Source organism: Polypterus senegalus, chromosome 5 (assembly GCF_016835505.1).
Source record: "Polypterus senegalus isolate Bchr_013 chromosome 5, ASM1683550v1, whole genome shotgun sequence".
NCBI classification, from domain to species: Eukaryota; Metazoa; Chordata; class Cladistia; order Polypteriformes; family Polypteridae; genus Polypterus; species Polypterus senegalus.
The window spans coordinates 26,873,088-26,893,792 of record NC_053158.1 but is presented as its reverse complement, the minus strand read 5'-3'; positions in this window follow the sequence as shown (position 1 = coordinate 26,893,792).

The window sequence follows — 20,705 nt, the reverse complement described above, 5'->3', positions numbered from 1 at the left end:
GTCCCTAAGGAGCTCCTTCCATCTAGCTATAATGACTATCAGCACATAGCACTGACTTCCACCATCATGAAATGTTTTGAGCGGCTGGTTATGCATTAAGTCCATTCTTCCCCCCTCCCATGACCTGTTTCAGTTTGCATACAAGTCAAAAAGGTCCATAGAGAATGTCATTTCTGCTGCTCTCCATCCAGACCTCACTCACCTGGGCTCAAAGAACTATCCTATGTGCGAATGCTGTTCTTAGATTTTAGTTCAGCATTCAACACAATCATTCCCCAGAAGCTAATACAAAAACTCAGCCACTTGGGACTTAAGACCTCTCTATGCAACTGGGTGTTGGACTTTCTTACAGGGAGGCCACAAAATGTTCGAATCGGCAAAAACACCTTAGACCATCACGTTGAGCACAGGGGCTCCACAAGGATGTGTGCTCAGACCATTGCTCTTTACTCTGCAGACCCATGACTGTGTACCAAACTACAGTTCCAATAACACTGTCAAGTTTGCGGACGATACAACTGTGGTCAACCTCATCACCAATAATGACAAAGCCAACTACAGAAACGAGGTGAGCCAATTGGTCCAGTGGTGTAAAGACAACAATCTCTTTCTGAACGTGGGTAAGACCAAAGAGATTGTGGCCGATTTCAGGAGAGGTCATTCACAGCACCCCCCACTAACCATTGATGGTGTAGCTATGGAAAGGGTGAGTAGCACCAAGTTCCTGGGGATGTACATCTCCGAGGACCTCTCCTGGTCAGATAACACCACATCACTGGCCAAGAAAGCTCAAACCTGCCTCTACTTCCGACGCAAACTGAAAAGAGCACAAGTTCCTCCCTCCATCGTGTGCTTTTTCTACCGGGGCACAATCAAGAGCATCCTCACTAGCTGCATCCCTGTGTGGTATGGAGGCTGCACTGCCTCCTGTAGGAAGTCCCTGCAGTGCATAGTGGATGTGGCCATTAAGATCATTGGTGCCCCACTGCCCTCCCTCAAGGACATTTTCCACACCCGCCTCACCTGTAGAGCCATTAGTATTGCTGGGAACTCTTCCCACCCCTTACATTCCCTCTTCAGCCCAGTCCCCTCAGGGAAAAGGTACTGGAGCCTCGGGCCCGCTCCACAAGACTGTCAAACACCTTCATCCATCAAGCTGTCAGCATGCTGAACTCAGTCCACTATCTTCCCCTCTTGCCCCGGACCCTAACAAGAGTTATTATCTACCAAGAACCCTACTTCAGCTGGTATTATATAAAGACTCAATATTACATCTGCTGCTAACTGTCTGTCTTTGTGTACATCTCATAAGCTACACTATAATGCACCTTCTCACTTTTTACTGCAAGTGGCTTTTACACTACTGATTATTGCACATTGTACTTAGGTTTACTTTACAAGTTCTAATTTTATTCAGCTTGTATGTTATACTTATATACTTCTTTTATATTTTATTTTTTATTGTACTACGAAGATGAGAAAGAAACAGTATTTCGATTCTTCTGTATGTTCTGTACATATAGTGAATTGACAATAAAAGGCGATTTGATTTGATTGATTTGATTTAAATGCACAGTCAAAAGATGGGTGTTGTGCAGCCTCATCTGTACAAGTACAAGTGATGTTAGGCCTATTTCTTGATGTGGGCGTTTTGAGTACTGAAATCTGCATCTTTGGCTGCTCTTTGTTATCAGCTATCTTAATGGCAGTCCTTTTAATGGAGTGTGACACACCGTTTACCTCAGGTTTACATTTTGCACTTCATATTTTCATGAATACAGCTGTCAATTCTTTCAAACTTACATCGACCCCTACACTATCGCCATAATGCTAAACAACAGAGATCACACATAGCACCTGCGGCAACATATCGTTCAGGTTTTTTCTCACTCATCTGTCGATGTCTTCAAATGCCAATGTATAATCTGATGTTACAGAAAGGTTTTTCCCCTACAACAGGTTATGTTTATTTTTAAAATGTGCAATCTGCTTTATGCACACACAGACACCTAGAGTTTTTCAGGAGACTTTTTGACTGTAGGCTGTTCCATCAGAAACAGAATCTTGCTGTCTGTCGTACCTGGTTAACAAGAGCACTGCTGCTCTTTGCAGTTCAAAATCACTGCCCTCACTTTGAGCACCTCCTTCATGAGGCGTTGGATTGGTTTACAAAAGTGATCGCATTTAGTTTTAATCAAAATTCACTTATGGTTGTCTCCAGGTGTATATATTACACATCTGACTTCAACAAAACTGTGGGGTTAAGCAACATTAAAAAAAAAAAAATTTTTATATGTAATGTTCCATGAAGGGCCTGTGAGACACAGCCTCACTAGATGTTATGCAGTATAATTGAACTTATTATTAAAGTTTGTCTTCTTGAGCATTTTTTCCTAATTTTCGATGTGCAGAGTGTGTGTATTCTGCATATTCTTCCTGTGTTACTGAGGTTTGGTATTTCTCACTTTAAAGCCACTTGATTCTAAAGTTGTTGATTTATTTTAGGCAGTCCTTAGCCAATTTATTTTCCCGGGTAGAGGGTGGTTATGATGCTCTCAGCTTACTCAATGTTCAGATCTATGCTATTCTGGTATGCCTAAGTAATTCCTCATTGAATTGAACAGCAGAAAATACTTCCTTATACACAATATTTTTAGTAAACACAGTTTAAAGAAGAATTACTTTCCCTTGTTTTTCTCATATCAGGAACTTTACCTTTAACTTTTGCTCTTGAGCTTGCTTAAAAGCAAAATAGTTCTGCTTGGCCATGTCTCATAATTGGTGATCATAAATATACAACAAAAATATCGAAAGTTTACCAGACGATGGATATAAAGGAAATAACACACATGCTTGCATGCCTAAATGTCAAATGAAAACGAATATAATATCATGGTTATAAACACACTCATCTGCATTTTTAGGCAATTTGCCCCAAATGGAGTTTTTGGTGGGTATTTATCACTACGTACTGTAATTATTCACTGCATTCATCTCAGTCATCCATGAGTTGTTCATAAATATAAAGATATATAAGCTGATTTCTGTCCAGTTACATTCTCCTGGTCATATTAAGTGTCAGTATTTGAAATGTGCAATCTATTGCAATGTAATAAAAAAATGCAATGCCTTTTTCATTCCAATAGAGGGTGCATCACAAATATTAGGTGCGCTGCTAAGAATTCTGTAGCAAATGCTGCGTAAATGTGACAAAAGACAAACTGAAGCTATAATTTAATACACAAAAAATTAAAATGAAAAAATCAATATATCTATATCATCTAAATATATCTATCTATCTATATATATAATATATATAATTATATATATATATTTACATAAATTATGTTTATTTAGCAGTTAGACTTTGCATATTCATCGTTAACATTTGTGATGTCATGTAATTCTTGTAATAAAAAAATTCATTGTACTTTTCATATTATCCTTTATGCTGCTTGGGAATATATGCACGAGATTCAAATTTGCGAAATATAAAATGTTAACCATAAGATGTACATAGATATAAGGATATTGTAAAAAATGAACTTACAAAAGTGAAAATATATTTAATATATATTTTAAAAATATTACTGCCTATATAGACATATTTTACAATATGTTGTAAAATCATGGATATATATATATATATATATATATATATATATATATATATATATATATATAATATACTCAGCAAAAAGAAACGTCCTCTGACTTTCAACTGTTTTTACTTTCAGTAAACTTAATGTGTAAATATTTGTATGAACAGTAAAAGAGTCAACACCATAAGACATAAACTAAAAATGTTTCACAATGTGTCCCTGAATGAAGGGAGGCTCAAAATCAAAAGTACCAGTCAGTATGTGGTGTGGCCACCAGCTGCTTGAAGTACTGCAGTGCATCTCCTCCTCATGGACTGGACCAGATTTGTCAGTTCTTGCTGTGAGATGTTACCCCACTCTTCCACCAAGGCACCTGCAAGTTCCTGGACATTTCTGGGGGGAATGGCCCAAGCCCTCACCCTGCGATCCAACAGGTCCCAGACGTGCTCAATTCCTTCGACGATAAACACGAATCCGTCCATCAACCCCGGTGAGACAAAACCGTGACTCATCAGTGAAGAGCACTTTTTGCCACTCCTGTCTGGTCCAGCGAAGGTGGGTTTGTGCCCATAGGCAGCGTTATTGCTGGTGATGTCTGGTAAGGACCTGCCTTACAACAGGCCTACAAGCCCTCAGTCCAGCCTCTCTCAGCCTATTGCGGACAGTCTGAGCACTGATGGAGGGATTGTGTGTTCCTGGTGTGACTCGGGCAGTTGTGGCCATCCTGTACCTGTCACGCAGGTGTGATATTCGGATGTACCAATCCTGTGCAGGTGTTGTTACACATGGTCTTCCACTGCGAGGATGATCAGCTGTCCTTCCTGTCTCCCTGTAGCACTGTCTTAGGCGTCTCACAGTGCGGACATGGCAATTTATTGCCCTAGCCACATCAGCAGTCCTCATGCCTCCCTGCAGCATGCCTAATGCACGCTTCACGCAGATGAGCAGGGACCCTGGGCATCTTTCTTAGGGTGTTTTTCACAGTCGGTAGACAAGTCTCTTTAGTGTCCTGCGTTTTTAGAACTGTGACCTTAAATGCCTGCTTTCTGTAAGCTGTTAAGGTCTTAACGACCATTCCACAGGTGCATGTTAATTAATTGATTATGGTTAATTGAACATGCATGGAAAACATTGTTTAAACCCTTTACAATGAAGATCTGTAAAGTTATTTGGATTTTTAAAACATTATTGTTGAAATACACAGTTCTGAAAAAGGGACGTTTCTTTTTTTGCTGAGTATATATAGCAGTACAATGAAATATATATTAGATTTTACAAAACATATTTTTTAATATATATTTTAAAAAGTAAGAATAATATTTTACAGTATATTTTTAAATATCCTGTAAAATCTATTTATACTATATTGTATTTTAGTATTATTGCATTATCATTTTTGTATACTGCAATTTATTTTAAAATATATTGATCTTGCATTGATAGTAGCATCGAATAGATATCTGATAAGTGTTTCTAACATTGAGGTCTATCCTGGACAAAATCACACTATGACAGCACAAATTATAAACGTTTTCTTAACAAAGTACGAGTAAAGAATAAGGCTTTAAATTGAAGCCTGCATATGCCAAGACATCTATCCTACTTGAACAACTTTTAGTGAGTTCAAAATAAATTAGAATCTTTGGGAAGAATAGTCTCTTCGAGCAGGTAAAAAGATAAGACGTGGATGATCTGCCATCGGTCTTAGCACACAGTATATTGCACGTCTTACACACAATACATTTGGAAATGTAATTATTACAATATATTAAGGAGAATATATATTTCCTTATATTTCCAATGTAATCTTAAAAATATATATTTTAAATAAATATATGTCACATTATATTAAAAGATATGTCCACATATTTTTGGGTATAGTGCAATTTATTTAATTTTAGTAAGGGTATAATAATAATTATACTGTAAAGATAACATAATAAAATAAAGTCCCTGCATTATATATCTATTGTATATAATTGTATATTGTACAAGACAACCTAGGTGTTTTCGGTCTTTTGGCTGTACCCCCATATAATAAAGAACAAAAATAACCCTATTATGGAAAATTAAAATAAACAATGGACGGGACCGAAGGTCCGTTGTTGTGTTTCCCAATATTCTTCTCCTCAACCCTGAGATCAGTGTCCCCAATGACATGTCGGTCATGTCTGTTCTTATATTGGTCTAGAGGGTTAGGGATGGAGCTGAAAGTCATGTCACAGTTTAACCTGCAAGTCTGCTCTGAGGGAAACAAAAGGGGGTTAGTTAAGAATGGCCTAACACTCTTATCCTTCCCTAAATGTTTTGTTTTAGAGCTAGAAAGCTGCTCATGCTGATTGCGTGTGTGACAATATACAGTGCATTTTATGTATGGTGTTTTTTTATTTTTATTTTTGCCTTGTCTTTTTGTTGGTATTGAACGACTGCCACCATTCTGAGGAGACATACAAGTAAGAATTTGATGGTACTGAGTACACATGGCAATAAACTGGGGCTTGAAATGCATATGATAGACTGGCAGCCTGTCCAGGACTGGTTCCTGCCTTGGTCTGATACTGCCTGCAGTTAGTCTGATTTAAATTAAGCAGGTTTAAGAATGTTATGTTATATATTTTAATTAATATTGGGTTATGTCAGATCCTGAGAAGTCAAATTAAAGAAATGAAAGAGAATTTGCATATTTTATGTGTATAAGAATAGCACATGTACAGTTTAAACAAGACACAACATAAGGATTTATACCAAAGAGTGGGAAAATAACATGCAAACATAAGTAACATTTCAAATATTTTAGGCTTTTCACACTTTTCTTCATTATCTTTTTCTAATTTTATAATATAATTATATAATAATAATCAAATGGAGTTTCAGTCTTGAAAGATAAATGAAAACATTTTACAAAGAGACGTTTTCAAGGAGTCCACAGTCTGAGTCAACAAAAGCTGCTTACCATAAAACGAGACAATTTGTTCAGCGCTTTCTTGTGCCACATTCACATGTTGATTATATTATTAAGAATCAGATCTTACTCTTTTGTTTCTGTTCCACCACTCGATTAGCTCCTGTGACATTAGCAGTGTAAAAGCAAGGTCTCTGCTACGTTTCTTTGACTTTCAACACCAAGCCTTATGAGCTGGAGAAAGGTCACTCTCAGAACCACACAAGCTCATTAACCTTTACGCTTTTGTGAGATTTGATTCAATGAAGAAGCATATTGTGAGCCTTAAAACACTATTGCCTGTGTAATTAATGCCAGACTCTAATAGTCTGAAACACATTTTCACATGAAATATTCTTATGTATAGTTTGGGCACTGTAGTGTAAAGGACAAGAAACCTGAAAATGGGATGTAATGAGATTCAAGCTGTAGGAAAAAGTGACAAAGAATTTTTTTTTACAAATCTCATTCTCTGTGCCTAATTTGAATGCTTGGATTTACACATTGACTCTGAAACTCGGGCACAGGATATACAGTAAATAGTATGTTACACCTTTTCAGCTCAAACAGATCAATACAAGGTTCAAATGATCAACCCAGGGCATGACACTATTTAAATATATATTCACTAATTTATTTTCTGAACTTGCTTTTTCCATTAGAGAGTATAATTACCAGTATTAGATGCAAGGCAGGAGTCACTTTTGGACAGAGCACCAACTCATGTCACCCCTCACAGATACCCGAGGAAAAACACTTGAACGTGGTGAGAATGTGCAAACTGCTCACAGTGAATGACACCATGAGTGCCTGGGCAGTAGCATTAATCTAGATTTCTATATTCTACTTTTGATTTCTGTCTTTATTTGTATGCATGTGAACTATAGATAATCATGGGTGGTGACTAATCAGAGACAGTGCCACCAAATTATTGAGTGGCAGAAGAGGGCTCCTTAATTGAATGTCCTGCCACCTAGTATTTTAACCCTCTTGTATGATGCTTACGATTGCCTGAGGGTCACCAGAGCAAGGTCTGGGGAAAAGTTCACAAGACTTTCTAGATACCATCCTGACCTCTGAAGTGAATCTAGGAACACCTGCGAATTAGCCAATAAAGCTTAGGTTTAGGAGTTGAGTTGGCCAAAAGATCAACCTGAAACAACATTTGTCCAGCATGTGTGTGTGGAGACAGAGAGAAACAGAGAGAGAGAGATGGATTTTAAATACAGTGAAAGATGAGACAGGATCAATAAAGGTTTGGGGTCCCGGAGTATGCCCTGTTTAATGAGAGTCCAAAGAAGAAAAGAAAAGTACAACATGAGCAAGAAGAAATTGATAACAGCAGCCACATGGGAAAAAAAAGGTTTCATCTTACTCAGAAGCTGGTCCAAAAGTGAGTGTCGACATTCAGTTTCACAATATCTATAATACCAGTGGGACTGGAAAGGGTTGGGCTTGAGTCGTTACTGCAAAAGTGGCATCTGAGCTCATCCGGTTACTTCTCAATTGTAAAACTGGAAACAGAACATATGTTAGCAATGGTCTCTTTATTCTTCTGTGCATGTTTTCTTTTTCCCAAACCCGCAAAACAATCAATATCCTCAAGTGTCTGACAACATATATATATATATATATATATATATATATTGTGGACTGTGCCCGGCAGTTTATTCCGGCCAAGTCCCCAAGCCGCCAGATGGAGCCCTCCCTGCAGTATGGAGGTGCCCCTAAGACCAGCAGGGAGTCATGGACTATGTAGTTTTATTCTCAGCCCTGCTGGATACCACAGGGGCCGCAAGAGGGAGCTGCAGGGAGGACCAGAGACTTATTTGTACACTATGACCCGGAAGTTCGTCATAGGAAGAGCGACGGACTTCGGGATGAAGAAAGGACTTTTACCTGACCCGAAGTGATACAAGATCACATGGACTGGGGACTGGGAATACTTCCGGGTCAGGGAATATAAAAGGACTGAGGGAACTCCCAGACGGAGAGCTGAGCTGGGTGGTAGGAGGGCAACGCGTCTGGGAGTGGAGGATTGTGATTATTATTGATTTATTATTGTTATTGTGGTTTATGCATAGTGTGGAGCGGAGGGTGCTTAGTGCACGTTGTTATAATAAAAAGAATAATTGTAGCACTTTTACCAGGTGTTTGGCGTGGTACCTGAGGGTTCAAGGGAGCACTACTGCCCCCTACTGCGACAATATATATATACAGTACATATATATATATGTACATAATATTGTGTTGGGGACCCCTTCGGGTTCAGAGTTTTAAACAGTTTAGCATTGTTTGGCCCTAAGGTACCTTCACAGAGAGAGTGAGACCGCTGCCATTGGTCATACATGCAGAAATGCCAGTGAAACTGAGTTGCAAACACCAGGGAATATTATGAATTCTAATTAAAGTAAGTGTTACAACTGAGTGGGTGTAAATAATTACATTATATTGTTAAAATTATTGATATCAGGTGCTTCAGCTGCACCCATTGTTAACAGGTGCATAAACTCAAGCACACAGCCATGCAACCTCCATTAACAAACAGTAAAATTGGTCATATTAAAGAGCTCAGTGACTTTAAATGTGGTGTTGCTGTATTGTGCCACTTTTGCCACAAGTCAGTATGTTAAAATTCTCTCTGCCAGATCTGCTCTGATCAACTGTACAGGGTATGTGCTAATATTGTGAAGTGGACGCATTCAGGACAGGGGTGGGCAAAGTCGTTCCTGGAGGGTCGCAAAGTGGCTACAGGTTTCGGTTTCAACTCAATTGCTTAATAAGAAGCACTTATTGTTCATGTAACTTTTCTGCTTTATTTTAGATGATTAGATTTTGAACCCTTATTGCTTATTTTAGTCTTAAACAGCTGTATTCTCAGTTTTTAATTGCTCCTTATTAGCAATAAAATACAAATGACAAAAGTACGCAGAATTTCTCCGTTTAGTTAGCTTCCATTTACACCTGTGTATATTTACCATGCACTATTTGATCTAATTAAAAAGTGAAGGACTGTTTTAGACTTCAGATAATTTGGGTGATATCCTTAGAAAGGAAAACAAAGTCTAGGATATGAGAATGACCTAACATGGCAGAGTTAAAGTACTAAAATGCCATGAAATTAAATTATTAGCAAAGATTGTCTTCTAATTAGAAAAAAAACTTGCAGCCACTGCAGCCCTCCAGGACTGACTTTGCCCACCCCTGACTTAGGAAAAACAAAAGTTCTTTCACAATGTGGTAGACCATGTAAACTGAGAACGTGTTTGCTGAGTGCTGAAGTGCAGAGTGTGTAAAAATCACCTCTGCTCTGTTGTATCACTCACAACAGAGTTCCAAACTACCTCTGGAAGCAACATCAGCACAAGAACCGTCCATCAGGAGCTTCACGAAATGGGTGTCTGTGGAAGGGGAGCTGCACTATATTCAAGTTAAGAGTCAACTGGAGTAGTGAAAACATGTTCTCTGGACTGATGGACAATGCTTCTCTATCAGTCAGGGTGACGGAGAAATCTGGGTGCCAGGAGAATGCTACCTTCTGTTTTTATACTTGTTTGATTTTAACTTTCTCATTTTTATGTAAAGTATCAATGAGAGGTTGTTGCAACCCCTCATTCCTAAAAGAGTGGCATCATCAGTGGACACATGGAAAAACACAACATCAGTGTCCTTAGATGAAAAGAGTAACTGACATCATTAACAATGTGACATACATCAGAACAAATAAGAAATAAGAGCATAATTTCTACAAAACCAAAAGTGGAAAAAAACATTCAAAATTAAATAAAACAAATTTAATTCACAGCTGATCCTGACAATAGGCCCAACTAAAGCACAAACACCTAATGTCACCAGCATAAATTAACTGGAGATAAAAAGAAATTAAAAAAAAAGCTACACACAATTTGATACTCACAAAAGAAAGATCAACAGTTACAAAAATATTACACAGTGGCAAAATATTCAATGAGAGCTCTAGATGTGGGCAGTCACACAGGTAAACTAACACAGTGTTTGAGGGACACCAGCAAGTCTCACCTTTTTAGGTTCCTTGACCCTCATCATGTGACTTCAAAATAATCAACGTTGCATAGCAACAGACAAAGATTGGAAAGGCCAGGTGAAAACAGCAGGCAGATGGAAAGGCTCAAAGAAAAGGCCTCACCCATTCTAAGACCAAGGACAAAAAGCAAAAACCCCTGCCACCTTCAGGCATTAAGCAAGAGCTGAGGATGGAGTCCCTCACCATCCTTGTCACTTATATCACCAATTAGCAAATAATGTCTGTTCCCTGTGATTTTAGTGTAGCCTTCATTTTGGTGAATGATCTTGATGTTTTTGTACAGACATCTAAAAAATCCTGACCACACTTCCAATTATCCCTAATGGAAGACATCTCTGCCACTTTTTTTCAAAAATTCATTAATCCATTTTGGCCTCCAGTTTTGTGAATTATCACTGATGCCAGAACCCTTTAGTTTTTAGATTAGTCTTTCATGTAAAAAGTGATGTCATCCCCTAGACTGCCCAAAAATGTGAAACATCATGGGGCTGAGTCCAATTTCTTTGCTCAAAATGTTGTATGTAGAAGCATGGGTTTATATGTTAGTCAAGTAAAGTTTGTGATGGCTAACTGGAAAGGTGCTATATAAATAAAATGTATTATGATTAACTGTTACAATAAGACCAGTTAAGTAATAAAAAGTATCATTAAGAAGATCATAGCTACTAATTAAAAAATAACAGGCACTCCATGTAATTTTTGTCCATATCCATAATGTTATGTTTCAGCCAGAGTTTGTTCCCCTCTCTTATGATTAAATAAACTTTTAGAAGCAGGCTGGGCAAAGTGAGTTTCTTGCCGTTCATTGAATGCAATTTGGAGTAGGACTGGGTGATTTCTTTTTATTTCTGACCTTTTGTGTCTTTTACCGAATTATTCTTCAGCATTTTGTCAGGTACTTGTTTGCTCTGGATTGCCTTTCAGGCAGCTCTCCTTCTTTATTTTCATTTACAAATATTCCTTCTGGTATTTGTCTCTTCAATCCAGAGTTTTACCATTGTTCCTCTTGTTATTTGTTATTGATTATTGTTATTTTTTTGATTTTCTTGATGTATTTTGGGACTTCACTAATTTTTTGCCAGTTCTTCTTTTTTGGGGACTTGTAGGCTGAAGCCTCCCATTTTTTTAGTGTCAGACTCTTGTTGGGTGAGACTTATTTTTGGACAGGCCAGTTAGGATATAGACCCGATATTTTATTAGAAATTAAGCAACATCAATGGAAACTGAAGATTCTTGGCGTAGGGTTCCTGCTCATATAGAAATTCCAGGAAATAAGATAGCTGACAATATAGCGAAGCAGCCATTCAAGATTATGTGTGTAAATGTAATGATGCATAAAGGGAAGACAAAAGTCCTAACAAAAACATCAGAGCAATCATTTTGGCAACAAAGTCAAGAAAGTAAGACATTTAAAAGAAATTCAGAATGTGTTGGAAATGCATAAGCTAGGAGATAGTAACAGAAAGATAGGAAGTAATTATCAAGTGGCTACGTCTTATGTGCAAATAAAATATCTTTTTGAAAAACTGTAATCTGTAAAACAGTAGTCACTTACCACAGAAAGTATATTAGGACAGTGTTGCCAATGTAATGTGTCTAAATGTCAATTTTGAATTTTCAATTTGAACATTTTGATATTATTATATTATTATTTTTATTTATTTTTTGACCCCCTAGTAAACTTCCCGCATTTCTGCTGTACACTCCAGCTCAGTAGGTGGCAGTAACACACCTCTGGTCTACAAATCTCTCAGAAGTCCAGTGTTACTGTTGTGGAATGTATTGCATCTTTGTAACTACTGGTCTTGGATTTTTGGATAATTTGTGGACTTTTCTTTGCCTTTTGTTTCTGATCTCTGGATTACAGATTGGACATGTTAACTCTGAGTTGCCTTTTTAGGAAACCCTTTCTGTTTTATTTGTCTCTCTTATAATTGACCGTGGACCTCCAAGAGGTTTATTTTTCTGCTGCTGACTGGAGTTTTAACTTCCTCAACTGTGTTGTTAACTGGCCTATTTCAAAAATTAATTAATGTATGGATACTGCTGGGCTCCATTTACTTTAATCAGTTTCTGCTTTGTTTTCTGTGTATTTTAACAAATCTGTATGAGTATTAATTCTGTATTTATTCTATATTTTTGTAAAATCTATACTTGTATTTTACATTAACTTGTCACAGCACTCTACACCTGCACTCAGTGATGAACACTATCCAAAAATAAACTGAATTGAATTTATTTGATTTGATGTATTGCCTTTTTTACCTTTCACTCCCATTTTTGCTCTCCTTTTGTTTAGTATAAATACATTCTTTATTTATAAAGATACCTTGTGTTTCCTGAAAGCCAGAGGTATATGGTTCCTCTCACTCTTGAAGGGCAGTTTGGTATAACTGGAACATTTAAAACAATTTTTAAATTCTTAAAGCCTGTGCCCCAGTTTGGGACTGAACAGGACTTGAAACCTGCCAGTTAAGCTTGGGGTCAGAATGCCTGTGGTGAGACCTGTTTCTAGGCAGCTCATTGAAGGTCCTGGTTTGTTTTTTGTTCCTTTGTTGTGTCTTAACACCCCCTTTAACCATTTTGCGTGATGAAATTCACAACACCTAAGATATGAGTAGAGTAGCATCCGTATCTTCTAGGCAAACAGCCTCTGTGCAAACAGCCCCTCAGCTCACACCCCCTCCATCAGGAGCAGAGCATGTCAGAGAGGGTGAGATAGAGGCAGAGACAAGCAAACAATCAAGCACTGCTCAGGAAGCACATCGCATATCATTGAGGAGTTTTAGTTAATACGTAATACATGCTCTGATTGGGTAGCTTCTAAGCCATCCGCCAATAGTGTCCCTTGTATGAAATCAACTGGGCAAACAAACTGAGGAAGCATGTAGTTTAAATTAAAAGAGCCATTGTCCGCAGAAATACGCGAACCAGCGAAAAATCCGTGATATATATTTAGATGTGCTTACATTTAAAATCCATGATGGAGTGAAGCCGTGAAAGTCGGCGCAATATAGCGGATCATATAGCGTATATATATATATATATATATATATATATATATATATATATATATATATATATATTGTCACAAGAACGAGACATTGACAGATAAAGAGTTGGGGCAGCCACCCGTATATTGTGGTATCCTGGCTGCAAAAGTCGTTTTCTTTAAAAAATACAGAGCACTGAAGTGCACACAACCGAGTCCAAAACAAGACTGAAGAAACAAAGGAAAAGGGGCAGGTTTTAAAGGGGAGACAGGAAGTGAGGTCGTATGGATCTGGCACGTGGTCTTCCACCATTGGCTCAGAGTCGGAGGTGACATCAGAGGGACTGGAGCTGGTGTGGCCGACTTCCATTGGCTCAGTCCCGAAGTGATGTCAGGAGATCCAGGTGAAATCCCCGGGATGGTCTACAGGCAAGGGAGAAAAGAGTCAGTGCACTCTGCCACACCCCGCATGCCTCCAACTGCCTTCACTCAAGCCCTTTAGCTGCCTCCCATGCGCACGCAGTGTGACAAGGCCCCCTTAGCCCAGACCCGACGGGTCGGGCGACCTAACCGAGAGGTCGTGAACCCGAAAGAGCATCAGCGTTGGCGTGGAGAGCCCGGCGATGAACGAGCAAAACTTGTACGGCTGCAGGTCAAGAAACCACCGGGTGACCCGCGGATTCGACTCCTTGTGGAGGGCCATCCACTGTAGGGTGCATGGTCCGTGACAAGGGTGAATTCCCGCCCAACAGGTAGTACCTCAGCTGAGTAATCGCCCATTTAATCGCCAGAGCCTCCCTCTCCACCGCAGCATACCTGGTCTCCGTCCAACAGTTTCCGCTCAGGAACATGATGGGGTGCTCCACACCATCGACGCTTTGGCTCAGCACGGCCCAGGCCTGTGTCCGGCGTCCGCCTGGAGGATGAAAGGCAAAGAAAAGTTAGGTGCCATCAAAACAGGTGTGGACGTAAGGGCCTGCTTTAAGTCACCAAATGCAGCCTGTTTTTCAGTCCATACCACAATGTTCGGGCCCTCTTCTTTGTTAAATCCAAGGCGCCGCTCTCTCCAAAACCGGGTACAAACCGGCGGTAGTACCCGCTAACCCGAAAGGCTTGGACTTGCCGCTTGGTTCATGGACGGGCCATTTCAGAATGGCATCAATTTTGGAGCACTGTGGCCTTACGGTACCCACCCACCAGGTAGCCTAAATATTTGGCTTCGCTTAATCCAAGAAGCATTTCTGGGATTAATCCGAGCCCGCCTCACCAAGTGTCCGTAATACCGCTTGGACATGCTGTAGGTGTTCCTTCCATGTGCTGGAATAGATGACCACGCCATCCAGGTAGGCAGCACTGTATGAGTTATGAGGCGAAGCACTTTGTCCACCAGACGCTGAAAGGTTGCTGGAGCCCCGTAACCCAAATGGAAGGACACGATACTGCCAGTGTCCGCTAGGGGTACTAAACGCGTTTTTCCTTCGGAGTCCGTTAAAGGAACCTGCCAGTACCCTTTCGTCATGTCAAGTGTGGTCAGGTATTGAGCCTGTCCAAGCCTCTCGAGGAGGTCGCCCACGCGGGCATTGGATAAGCATCAAATTGGGAGACTTGATTGCCGACGGAAGTCATTGCAGAACCTCCAACTTCCGCCAGGCTTACCGACGAGCACAATGGGGCTGGACCAGGGACTATAACTTTCCTCAATCACACCTAGCTCCAGCATGCGCTTGATCTCAAGCTCCACTTCAGCCTTTTTTGCCTCGGGAAGACGATACGGGCGTTCTCGGACAACAACCCCGGGCTCTGTCACGATGTTGTGCTCAATCAGAGAGGTCCTTCCGGGTTCTCACTGACTACCTCCCGACGGTCCGGATAACTGTTTCCAGCTCCTGCCGCTGTCTGGGACTTAAGTCCGTGCCGGGTTAAGGTCGTGTGTGTGAGCGAAGAGTGAGCGGGCTGGCCGGAGGAGGGATCGGGGTCCCTGTCCTTCCACGGTTTCAGCAGGTTCACATGATAAACCCGCTCCTTTGGCCGACGCATTGGGTTGCCTCACCAAATAGTCGCCCAGTCCCTTCCTCTCCTTAACTTCGGAGGGGCCCCTGCCAGTGGGCAAGCAATTTAGAGTGGGAGGTAGGCACTAGGACCATGACCCGATCTCCGGGCGGAACTCCCGAAGAGGCGTGCGCTGTTGTAGTACCGGCCTGTGCTGCTTGAGCCTCCTCCATGTGACTTTTAAGGACAGGCGAATTTTTCCAAATCTATCGCGTAACGCGCGATATATCCAGTATGTTTGTGGAGGGAAGAGCCTCTTCTTCCCAGCCTTCTTTCAAAATATCTAATATGCCCCGAGGTTGTCGCCTATAGTAGTTCAAAGGGGAGAACCCCGTGGAGGCTTGTGGGACTTCCGATAGGCAAAAGGACGAGGGGAGGAGCTGATCCCAGTTCCTTCCATCCTCGCTGACCACCTTACGCAGCATTTGCTTGAGAGTTTGATTAAACCTCTCTACTAATCCGCCGGTTTGAGGATGATACACCGAGGTCTTTAAATGCTTTATTTTCAGTAATCTGGCAGTCTCCTTGAACGTTTCCGAGGTGAAGGGGGTCCCCTGGTCTGTCAAGACTTCTTTGGGGATCCCCACGCCAATACCCCTAGTAATTCCCGTGCGATGGCTTTAGAGGTAGCTGAGCGCAACGGAACAGCTTCGGGTATCGTAGCGTAATCCACGAGGACTAAAATGTACTTGTGTCCTCGGCTGAGGGCTCCAGGGTCCCACCAGGTCGACCCGATTCTGTGGAAGGGAACGCCAATCAGTGGAATAGGAATGAGAGGAGCACGGTCCCTCCTAGGAATTTGTCGCAGTTGACACTCCGGGCAGGAAGCGCAAAAGCGGCTAACCTCCTCATTAATTCCTGGCCAGTAGAACCGGAGCTTGATCCGCTCCAGAGTTTTTTCGGTGCCCAGGTGGCCACCTAGGAGGTGGGCGTGTGCTAGCTCACAGACCTGCCGCCGAAGGTACGCTGCACTAGCAGCAGCCTCGCCTCCTGCCCGCCATGCATTGCTACACGGTAAAGGAGGTCATTATCTAGCACAAAGTAGGGGCCCTGTGGCATCGACTGATTAGTGCGCTGGCCATTGACAAGGACCACTGCATTTTTACAAACTTCAGGGAGTCATCATTCCATTGCTCCCTTCTAAAAGAAGCCGGCGCTTTTAAATTGGAACCGCAACACGGAGAGAGGGTCAGCGCCGACCTCAATGGGCGTGGTTTCCCGCTCCGCCGGCGTTGGTGGATGACGGTTAGCCCGCGACGCCCGGAGTTGCCACGCCAGTCAGGGCGACTGCTTCGCTCTCTCTGCCGGCTGATTACACGGCGTGGAGGCAGCTTGAGACGGGTTATCTCCGCCCATAACGAGGCCCAAATTAACCCCGGAGTGGTATGTGTCTCACCGCTTTGATTTTAGACCAGTCCCCCTAGTATCACCGGGTGTGGAGGATCAGGTAGGACGCTACGGTGAGCTTACTAACTGACCCTCCGTAACTGATGACACAGCGGCGGACCTGTACCAGCGGATGTCTCCGTGGACACAGGTTATACCGGTCTTAAATTTAGCCACTGTTGCGGTTGCACAAAGCGGCGGGCAACAATTGAAATGTTGCTGCCGGAGTCGAACAAACCTGTGAGTCTTGTGTCCGCTGGCGATCACCACGCCAGTATGTGGGACCGCCAACGGATTAGCCAGAGCACACCAACCCTCCTCACCCTCCACCTGCATTCCTCCTTGCCTCCAAGCGGTTTGCGCCAGCCCCGCTGGACGCCAATACGGCTCCGGATTGTACAGGGTGGGGCTAGGTCTTGGAACGCACCCGGCTGAGTTTGACATGAGGACGGTTCTGCTCCCCTAGAGTGTGAGGCCGCCCTCTGCGCCTCCATAAGCTCTATGAGCTCAGCCATGTTCTTGAACCGCTCGCCCCAAACCGGCTGGGTGAAGCCACGGGGAAGCGCTTCCAGGAGCAGATAGCAAGCTACCTGCTCTATTATTTGGTAGGGCGTGTTTTCAAATGGCCGTAGCCAATGCCCTACCATTGCCCATAAGGACCAGGCTTGTTTGTTGGTTGGCCGCTCAGGGTCCAACCTCCATTTTTATTTTATTCACCTGCCAGTCTGGGGCACCCCTAGGTGGTAAATGGGGCTTTGGTTTCGAGGGAGGCAGGCACTCTCCCCAAGAGAGCATACTGAGTCCCTTTGCCTCCCCCTCCAGGGCAGCCCATTTCTGTGAGCCCCACCCGCACACTCCCTGGCCACTCCAGATGGGCTAGTTATGAGTGCGGGAGCGGAGCCCGCACCGGTCACGCCAACCACGGGCACCCTCCCCGCCTGAATACTCGCCCCGCACGCCCCACCTGGGTATATTGCAGGTCCTGTCCCCTTCTCCTCCGGGACTTCTCCATCCTGCCGCTACGCCACTGTCACAAGAACGAGACATTGACAGATAAAGAGTTGGGGCAGCCACCCGTATATTGTGGTATCCTGGCTGCAAAAGTCGTTTTCTTTTAACAAAATACAGAGCACTGAAGTGCACACAACCGAGTCCAAAACAAGACTAAAGAAACAAAGGAAAAGGGGCAGGTTTTAAAGGGGGAGACAGGAAGTGAGGTCGTATGGATCCGCACGTGGTCTTCCACCATTGGCTCAGAGTCGGAGGTGACATCAGAGGGACTGGAGCTGGTGTGGCCGACTTCCATTGGCTCAGTCCCGAAGTGATGTCAGGTGATCCAGGTGAAATCCCCGGGATGGTCTACAGGCAAGGGAGAAAAGAGTCAGTGCACTCTGCCACACCCCGGCATGCCTCCGAACTGCCTTCACTCAAGCCCTTTAGCTGCGTCCCATGCGCACGTGTGTGACAATATATACACTCACCTAAAGGATTATTAGGAACACCTGTTCAATTTCTAATTAATGCAATTATCTAATCAGCCAATCACATGGCAGTTGCTTCAATGCATTTAGGGGTGTGGTCCTGGTCAAGACAATCTCCTGAACTCCAAACTGAATGTCACAATGGGAAAGAAAGGTGATTTAAGCAATTTTGAGTGTGGCATGGTTGTTGGTGCCAGACGGGCCGGTCTGAGTATTTCACAATCTGCTCAGTTACTGGGATTTTCACGCACAACCATTTCTAGGGTTTACAAAGAATGGTGTGAAAAGGGAAAAACATCCAGTATGCGGCGGTCCTGTGGGCGAAAATGCCTTGTTGATGCTAGAGGTCAGAGGAGAATGGGCCGACTGATTCAAGCTGATAGAGGAGCAACTTTGACTGAAATAACCACTCGTTACAACTGAGGTATGCAGCAAAGCATTTGTGAAGCCACAACACTCACAACCTTGAGGCGGATGGGCTACAACAGCAGAAGACCCCACCGGGTACCACTCATCTCCACTACAAATAGGAAAAAGAGGCTACAATTTGCACAAGCTCACCAAAATTGGACAGCTGAAGACCAAAAAATATATATATATACAGTACAGGCCAAAAGTTTGGACACACCTCCTCATTCAATGTGTTTTCTTTATTTTCATGGCCATTTACAGCACTCCATCCCTCTCCTTCTTGGTCAAATAGCCCTTACACAGCCTGGAGGTGTGTTTGGGGTCATTGTCCTGTTGAAAAATAAATTATCGTCCAACTAACCTGACTTCTGCACAACACAACTGCTGGTCCCAACCCCATTGATAAAGCAAGAAATTCCACTAAATAACCCTGATAAGGCACACCTGTGAAGTGAAAACCATTTCAGGTGACTCATCGAGAGAATGCCAAGAGTGTGCAAAGCAGTAATCAGAGCAAAGGGTGGCTATTTTGAAGAAACTATAATATAAAACATGTTTTCAGTTATTTCACCTTTTTTTGTTAAGTACATAACTCCACGTGTTCATTCATAGTTTTGATGCCTTCAGTGAGAATCTACCAATGTAAATGGACATGAAAATAAAGAAAACACATTGAATGAGGAGATCTGTCCAAACTTTTGGCCTGTACTGTATATATATATATATATATATAATTTTATTGCAATCACACAACATTCCATACAATTTTTACAAAAATAAGATTGAAAACAAATCAGGTTAACTAAAGTTGATAAATGGTCCTGGTATGAGTGAAGGCAGGAGTTGTGTAAGTGAGCCATTTGATGAACTGGTTGTTATGGCTGCACAGATAAAGTTTAAAAATGGGCAAGGAGATGAACAAGTAAAGAGAAAAATGGTCAAAAAAGGATATCAAGAAACACACGTCAGCACCAAAACAAGAGGCAAAAAATTGGGGACAAAAATTCCAGAGCCAAAAGTCAAAAGCAGAGTATGTTAGAACAGAATCATCATTTTGAAACAGCAATGTGAAAAAAGTGTTTTCAAACTCATGTAAGGAAGGAAAATTTTGGATTTTGCTGCATCATTACCTGAAGGATGCAACCTCTGAGGTCATGCCCCTAGCAAGTTTTGAAGTGATCCTAATGACAACAACCCAAATTACGGTGATCATGAAAATACAAAATTTTGTATGAATTGTCCCAAAAAAATGTTCTAACTCTTAAAGGAAGTGGAATTTCCAAATATAAATTTCAGATTAATATTAAGAAGCCTTAAAAGCCTTTAAAATGACAACACCAACTTCTTTTTATTTCCAATGCAGAGTATACTTCAAGGTACTTTACAAATGATAGTACAGTAAGTGAAAACAAGGAAAAACATTAATCAAATTTAAAAAAATCCACTAAGGATAAGATGGTCAGTGGAGAAAGGGAAAAAAAATTTCCAGGAAAAAAAAAACTCTGGGGATCCACAACCAAAAACCCACACAGGCCCCTCTTGGCATTCTATCATATATCTATGACACAAAAAAAGAATAAAAGAGTCAGACTATACAAACATCACCCAGGGAAGGGATTTCAGGATTATTTTTACCTCCAGACTCAGGGAATTTGTTCAGATGGTGGGGCACAGGACTACCACCAGATACCAAGAAGTAAAAATAAAATTCAAACATTGTGTGATTAGTTACTTTTCTTAATCTGGTGTTTCGTTAAATTTGTAAGTTTTAAGACATAAT